Below are 7855 nucleotides of genomic sequence, written 5' to 3' on the forward strand. Positions count from 1 at the left end.
AGTCACCGGTGATCCCCTTCATATCAGCCCCGAATATTGCGACAAGATGGACCCAGCAGATCTATCATCTTTGAGTGAACTGCTAGACCGCATCGCCACCCTGGGAGTCTCAACTGACTATGATCGGATCGGGCTTAAACCCGATCAGAGAGAAATTAAATCTCCACCGGTCACCCATCAGGTAGCGGTTGTGGAGGAACATGCTGACAATAACTCCTCTCCTACGTTGAGAACCAACTATGTCCGGATTTCTGAACCCGGAGAACCGGATACCCACCCTCGAGAGGACACTCCCTGTCCTCCGAACACAAAATCGGGCATTAAGCCTGAGAATTCCCCGGACACTCCGGATCCTGGGCTAGTAACCTTGGAAATTCTTCAAGCTCCGGACTCCATGGTGGGTCAAGGTGCGAATTTGAGCCCACCCACCCACCACAAGCAATATTCTCCAAGCAAGTCCATCTCTCCGGACATATGCGACCTAATGTATGTGCGGTAGCAGCCTCGGGAAACAGTCCATCACTTTTGGGCTAGATTCCTTCTTGTTAAAAACAAGATAAAGGACTGTCACGACGATGATGCAATTTCAATATTTCGCAACAACTGTACAGACGAGGGAATCCTTAATGCCCTCAATCACTGTCGTGTCCTGCACTTCGTAGATTTGGCACGCATAGTACAGAAGTACTACGCAATGGAAAGCGCCTGGAAAACTAAGACAGCCCACTGGGAACCGCATGTCTTAAGCCATCTCTCGGATGGACAAAAAGGGTGCACCCTCACGGGGCACCTAATCATCATCTTGTGGACAAGAAATTCAAGCCCATTACATGACACAGAACTATCTTCGAACAATGGCTCGACAGGCCCTGTCAAATACATACGACGCCGAATAATGAACCAATGCACTTCCTACATGCATGTTGGATACTCCGGAAGGTGGCCAAGAGCGGTGAGGGTATCCTCACCAATAATCGGCGCATGATCCCGAAGTACTCACAGTCTTCGAGACCTTCTCATCAAATAATCAGCGTAAACGGGCGCTTCACGACCTTGCCGAAGACTGCCATGTAGCAGCAATAAACCCTTGGATGGTACGGCAATTACTTTCAATGCCGATGACGAACCAAGAACCCGATCAGTCCGGGAACCAGCCGCTCTGGTCCTCAACCCAATTGTGGACTGTTTTCGGCTCACTAAAGTGCTAATGGACGGTGGCAGCGGACTAAACCTCATCTATGAGGACACGCTCAATAAAATGCAAATGGATAGGAGTCGCATTGAGCAGATCAATACATCCTTTAGGGGAATCATTCCCAGTAGGGAAGCAAGATACTCGGGGAAAATTAAGCTGGATGTGCTATTCGGCACACCAGAAAACTATAGGTCCGAAGAGATAATCTTCCAAGTGGCTCCTTTTAACAGCAGATATCATGCCCTGTTAGGGCAAGATGCATTCACACACTTTCAAGCTATACCTCATTACGGGTATATGAAGCTCAAAATGCCCGGGCCCAATGGTGTTATCACTATCTCCAGTGATCCGGACATAGCACTCCGCGCCGAAAATAAAACCGCGTCCCTGGCCCTTGAGGCATTGTCTGAAGCCCTAGCGGCCGAGGAACTCACCGCACTGTGTTCCACAGTGGATAGGGGCGACGTAATTCTTGACAAAAGGCCCAAATCCACCTCTTTCAAGCCAGCTGACAAGATGGTCAAATTTCAAGTCCACCCGACAGATCCCAAGGAAACAGCTAGACCCGACGGTCGACGCTGCATTACGCGCTTTCTTGCATGAGAATTGGGACATCTTTGCCTGGCACCCCTCAGATATGCCAGGAATCCGACGCGCCCTGGCTGAACATAGTCTCAATATACTAAAGGGATACAAGCCGGTCAAGCCAACACTCCAGCTATTTTCCTAACCCAAAAGACATGCTATTGGGGAGGAACTGGCCAAACTACTCGAAGCCGGGTTTATCAAAGAGACTAAACATCCGGACTGGCTAGCAAACCTGCTCATGGTACCAAAGAAGGATAAATCCTGGTGCCTGTATGTCGATTTCAAAGACCTTAAAAAGGCATGCCCTAAGGACCCCTTCCCACTACCTCGCATCGACCAGATTATCGATGCAACTGCGGGACACGATTCACTGTGTTTCCTCGACGCATACTCCGGATACCATCAAATTAAGATGAAGGAATCCGACCAAGCCGCAATGGCATTCATCACCCTGTATGGGCCTTTCTGCTTCAACACAATGCCTTTCGGGCTCAAAAACGCCGGCGCCACTTACCAACGCATGATTCAAACGTGCCTGGAAACACAAATCAGCAAGACTGTGGAGGCACATGTAGATGACTTAGTCATCAAAACCAAGCATGTTGAATCATTGGTGGACGACTTACGCCTCATATTCGACAACCTCCGAACATATGACATAAGCCTCAATCCAGAAAAGTGCATTTTTCGCATTCCCGCCAGCAAATTACTCGGGTTTATTGTGTCCAATAGGGGAATCGAAGCAAATCCAGCAAATCCAAAAACTAGCCAGGTGTGTGGGAGCCTTGAGCCGCTTTATCTCCAAATTAGGAGAAAATGCGTTGCCACCATATCACCTGCTCCGATGCACCGACCACTTTGTGTGGATGGATGCTGCAACAACCGGGCTGGAGGAAATAAAAACTTTGCTAGCAAGCAACCCCATCCTGGTCACACCAAATGTCAGTGAATCAATGTTGCTTTACATATCGGCAACTCACCAGGTGGTGAGTGCGGTGCTCGTCATCGAACAAGAAGAGGAAGGACATAAATTCCCACTCCAGAAACCAGTATATTACATATTGACGGTCCATGAGGGAGTCCTGGATTAGGGGGTCTCCGGACAGCCGGATTATATCCTTTGGCCGGACTGTTGGACTATGAAGATACAAGATTGAAGACTTCGTCCCGTGTCCGGATGGGACTCTACTTGGCGTGGAAGGAAAGCTAGGCAATACGGATATGCATATCTCCTCCTTTGTAACCGACCTTGTGTAACCCTAGCCCCCTCCGGTGTCTATATAAACCAGAGGGTTTTAGTCCGTAGGACAACATGCAATCATACCATAGGCTAGCTTCTAGGGTTTAGCCTCTCCAATCTCGTGGTAGACCAACTCTTGTAATACTCATATCATCAAGAACAATCAAGCAGGACATAGCGTTTTACATCCATCGGGAGGGCGCAAACCTGGGTAAACATCGTGTCCCCTGCCTCCTGTTACCATCTGCCTTAGACGCACAGTTCGGGACCCCCTACCCGAGATCCGCCGGTTTTGACACCGACATTGGTGCTTTCATAGAGTTCCACTGTGTCATCACCATAAGGCTTGATGGCTCCTTCAATCATCGCTAGCGATGCGGTCCAGGGTGAGGCTTTCCTCCCTGGACAGATCTTCATATTCGACGGCTTTGCACTGCGGGCCAATTCGCTTGGCCATCTAGAGGAGATTCACAGCTACGCCCCTGGCCATCAGGTCAGATTCGGAAACCTGAAATACACGGCCGATATCCGCGGAGACTTGATCTTCGACGGATTCAAGCCCATGCCGGACGCGCCGTGCAGTCACGACGAGCAAGACGTAACTCTGTCATCGGACAGTGTCGGGAGATCGCATCCGCAGTTACTCCATCCATCAATCTGGAGCAAGTCGCGCCATCCGAGAGCGGAGGGATGGACCCCACCATGGAGGCTGCTCTCTCAGTGGCGATAGAGCCGCATACTGAATTCACCCCTTACGAGAGCCGTGTCGCCGAACCACTTGATTCATCTCCGGCCATGGACTCCGAGCCGCTCATATTCGTACCCGTCGAGTCCGACTGGGCGTCGATCATGGAGTTCACCTCTGCGGACATCTTTCAGCACTCACCCTTTGGGGATGTGCTAAATTCATTAAGGTCTCTCTCCCTGTCTGGAGAACCTTGGCCGAACAATGTCCGACTAGAATGGGATGCGGACGACGAAGAAATTCACTGCCCACCCACCACCCACTTAGTAGCCACTGTCGACGAGTTAACCGACATGCTCGACTTCGGCTCGGAAGTCTTCGACGGTATGGACAACGAAGCCGTAGACGAACAGGATCCGCCGCCCTCGGGGCACTGGACCGACACCTCATCGTATGATATATACATGGTGGACACCCCCAAAGAAGCCAATGGCGATGAGAAAGCGGAGGATGACCCCTCCAAGAAGCAACCCAAGCACCGACATCAGTGGCACCTCTCTAAGTCCCGCCTTCGGCATTCGCCTCTTGGATTTTACTCCGAACGCGGTCGCGTGCATGGCTTTCTTCGCGCATATTTGCGAAGGCTTTGCCGGGGTGCAGCCCAACACGGCACTCTTCCGCCATTATTTCTCCCCTCGGATCCAACTGGGAGGTGCCGTCTCTGGTTGCGTCACCTGGATCCCAAGATCCAAGGGGGTGTACCCGGACGGTGCCGTGAAGGAGAGGTGGGAGGAATGGCGTGGCCGGTGGTGCTGGATTGAAGATGAAGACCCGCCGGAATTCTGCAAGGTCCGCCGAGTGCCGCCGGTCCGCGGCAGCGATTGGAGTGATGTCGACGTCGCCGACGGGAGGCTCACTGTCGCCACCACCAGGATTCTCCGGCTCACCCGGGCTGGACTCACCCTTGAGATGATCGAGGCGGACTTCATTCATCGCCGGATCGCCCCGTTGCACAACAAAGGGAGGCCAGCCTGGCTTTTTACGAATCCGGCTGACATTATGCGACTCCGCCCCGGCCTCAACCACAATTTCACGGTGATGGAGCATGCCCACTTCTGCCAGCGGCTTTTTCAGCTTGATGTGGGTCGCGACGGCGAGGTCGAACGGACCGGCAAGGCCGCGAGGGCTGCCGCAAAGGTCGGCAAGGCCATAAAGGGGTCGTTTTTCAAGTTGCCAGCGGGGGTGGTCCCGTTGTGCAATAATTCACGTCCGTCCAAGATCATCGCTATGATGCCGGACTGTAACGTGCACGGCCCTGTCCCGAGCTGGAAGGAGCCGAAGGATGCTGATGTGCAACAATTCTTTGACACCCTGATCGAGGTGTATGTTAATGCTGATGCCGAGCGGTGGCTTGTCATGGACACCACCCAGGCGGAGCTGGACTACATCGCCACTAGGGCAAGGGAGGCACAACTTGCCATGGAGGCCAGCAGCGCCGGGGGTGTGGAGGACAAGGCCGCAATGGCTGCGGAGGAATAGGAGCTCACCCGGTGGGTGGCGGCCTCCGGGGAGGTTAGCAACACCGACACGGGAGCCCCGCTTGTCGAAGATGCGACCGACGATTCATCGGGGGAGGAGGATGTGGCGGCAGGCTCGACCCCAGCCAGGGGAAGAGGGCGAGTCCTGCGGCGGGCTAGCTCTGGCGAGCCGGTCCGGCCCGGCAGGGCTGCGCGGCCTCAAATGACCCTGGAGGGGTCCGGGCGTCATACAAGGGCCACGGCAGCGAAGAGGCTGACGAAGGCCGCTGAGAAGAAGAAGACAACTGCCCCTTCCCCATCTAGGCACGCACAAACCCCGCCTTCTTCGCCTCCTCCGGCAGATGTCGACTCGGATGTTGACGCGGAGCTCCCTTTTGATCTTGGGCCTCTCAGCCCGAAGAGGAAAAGGGGAGTGGTGGAAGAGGAGGAGATGGATGACGAGTATGTAATCCGTTCCTTACTGCCATTTCCATTGCTCTGAATTAAGTCAGTCATCTTGATCCATTTTTGATTTTGCAGGGATGCAGAGACGTTGGCCCAGAGGGTGAAGAGGGCGAAGGCCTCGGCGAGCAGTCAGACCTCGGCTGGGGCTTCAAAGACGACACTGGTGGTGTTGAGCAGCCCGGACAGCAGTCCCCGGCACAGCCCCCAGCGTAAGTTCGTCACCCTCCTCTTATTCGACACGTGGTAGGCATTCGGTGCTATGGTGTTGACCTTGTCGGGTTTGCAGGAGGGGAGCGGTAGCAGGAGGAGCCGCAAATGGCTACCCCCAACACACCACCCCCATCGACTACGCCGCCGCGAGGGGCATCCCCGGCAAGGGCATCAAGCATGGAGCCCACACCCATGGAGGAAGAGGGGAACTTGGGCGCTGGTGACTCTGCCATGGCGTCAAATGCTGGCGGGGGGGGGGGGGACTTCTGCTTCACAACCTGGCACTGGTGAGTTGCCTGTCCTCCGTCTCTGTTTTTTCCTTATTCTTTTTCTTGGCTTCAATGCTCCCATTACTACCCAGGCCCTCCTTCAATAGGTACGGAGGACGTGGATATTGTTGTTGGGAATATTGCTGAGGAGGCCGCGGCGGAGGCCGACAGGATTGCCGCCGAGGGGGCCGCCAGAGATGCTGACGAGGCCGCCGCTGATGAGGCCGCCAAGGATGCTGCCAAGGACACCGCTGTGGGGGCCGCCAAGGCGACCGGCGAGGCTTCAGCTGAGGGCGCCAGCGGTGGGCCCGCCGAAGAAGCCGGCAAGGCCACCGCCGAGGAAGAGGTGGTTGATGATCAGCCTCCTTCCTCCTCAACCTCGGGCCCCGGCAGATACCTGAAGGTGGGCGACGATCTTTTCGTCCATCTTCCAGGGATGTTAAGTACCCGAGCGCCCGCCGAAGGGGAAGTCTTTGATGGCGAGATGCTTGCCGCCACCGGGCTCGAGGTTGTCGATGAGCCGGGCGTTGGCGGCGATGGTTCTCCAGAAGAGCAGCTTTTTCGTGCCATGGGGGCCAATTTCCGGAAGCTCCAAGTGCTCTACCGTGCTCGCCTGGACAAGGTCAAGTCCAGAATGGCAACGGTGGACAACGCAGAGGTGGACTTCAAGGCGCGCGTTGCTGAGACGGAGTCCTGGTTTCACCAGACTCGTGAGGAGCAGAGGGCCTTTCAGGAGGAATTGGCCAAGCGCGATGTAGAGCTCACCATGAAGATGGCTGACATCGAGAAGGCCTAAGAAAAGGCAGCGAACTTGGCTGCCGCGGCCGAGGCCGCCCAAAACCAGCATCAAGCCGCATTGGATTCCCAGGAAGAGCACCTCTTCATGCATGAGGCGAAGCTTGCCGCAACGCTCTACGGCAAGGATGAGGAGCTCGAGGCCCTTGTCATGCGACGGACTCGCGAGCTGGAGCAGAGGCACAAAGAGGCACTTGATGCCCAAGCTCTGGCCCATGCCGGCAAGGTGAAGGAGTTGGAGGTAGAGCGGGACGAGCTGAAGGAGCAGGCCCTCAAGCTGTCCAACGAGAAGAGCACGCTCAACAGTGCCTTGGTAGAGGCGCAAGTAGCGGTCATCAGCAGGGCTGGGAAGCTCCCCGAAGTGCAAAACTCCATCAGAGATCTCAAGCTAAAGCTGGAGAATCTCGAGAAGATGTTGTTGGAGAGCACAGCTCGGGAGGAGACCTTGACTAGGAGCTTGGAGGAGGAGAAGCAGCTGCGGGCGAACGAGGCCGCCTCCCACCAGGAATATGTGGCGGGCGAGAACAGATGGATCAGCCGTCTGGAGGACGTCACCGGCAGGGTCACCTCGCAGTTGGCCACCACGGGGATGCAAAACGTGAGGTATGCCCCTGAGCGCAGTGGGACCGTCAACACCAAGCTAACCCAGTTCTTCGAGGGCGTCCTTGGAGCCTTGGCTTATCTTCACTCCAGCAGAGCGGCCACGTTGGCCGGGGAGGCCCGGCGACTTTGCCGGAGGGTCGTGACCAAGGTCCTCACCAAGATGGCGTACTGGAATCCCGACCTTGACTTCGAGGCCGCAATGGATAGCTTGCCGGATGGTACTGACCTCACGGTGCTCAAGGAGCGCATCAAGCCCATCATCGACTACATCGACGAAATCAAGAGGGT

The sequence above is a fragment of the Triticum urartu genome, chromosome 6A (genome assembly GCF_056163025.1).
Source record: "Triticum urartu cultivar PI428250 chromosome 6A, HENAU_Tu73, whole genome shotgun sequence".
Taxonomy (NCBI): domain Eukaryota; kingdom Viridiplantae; phylum Streptophyta; class Magnoliopsida; order Poales; family Poaceae; genus Triticum; species Triticum urartu.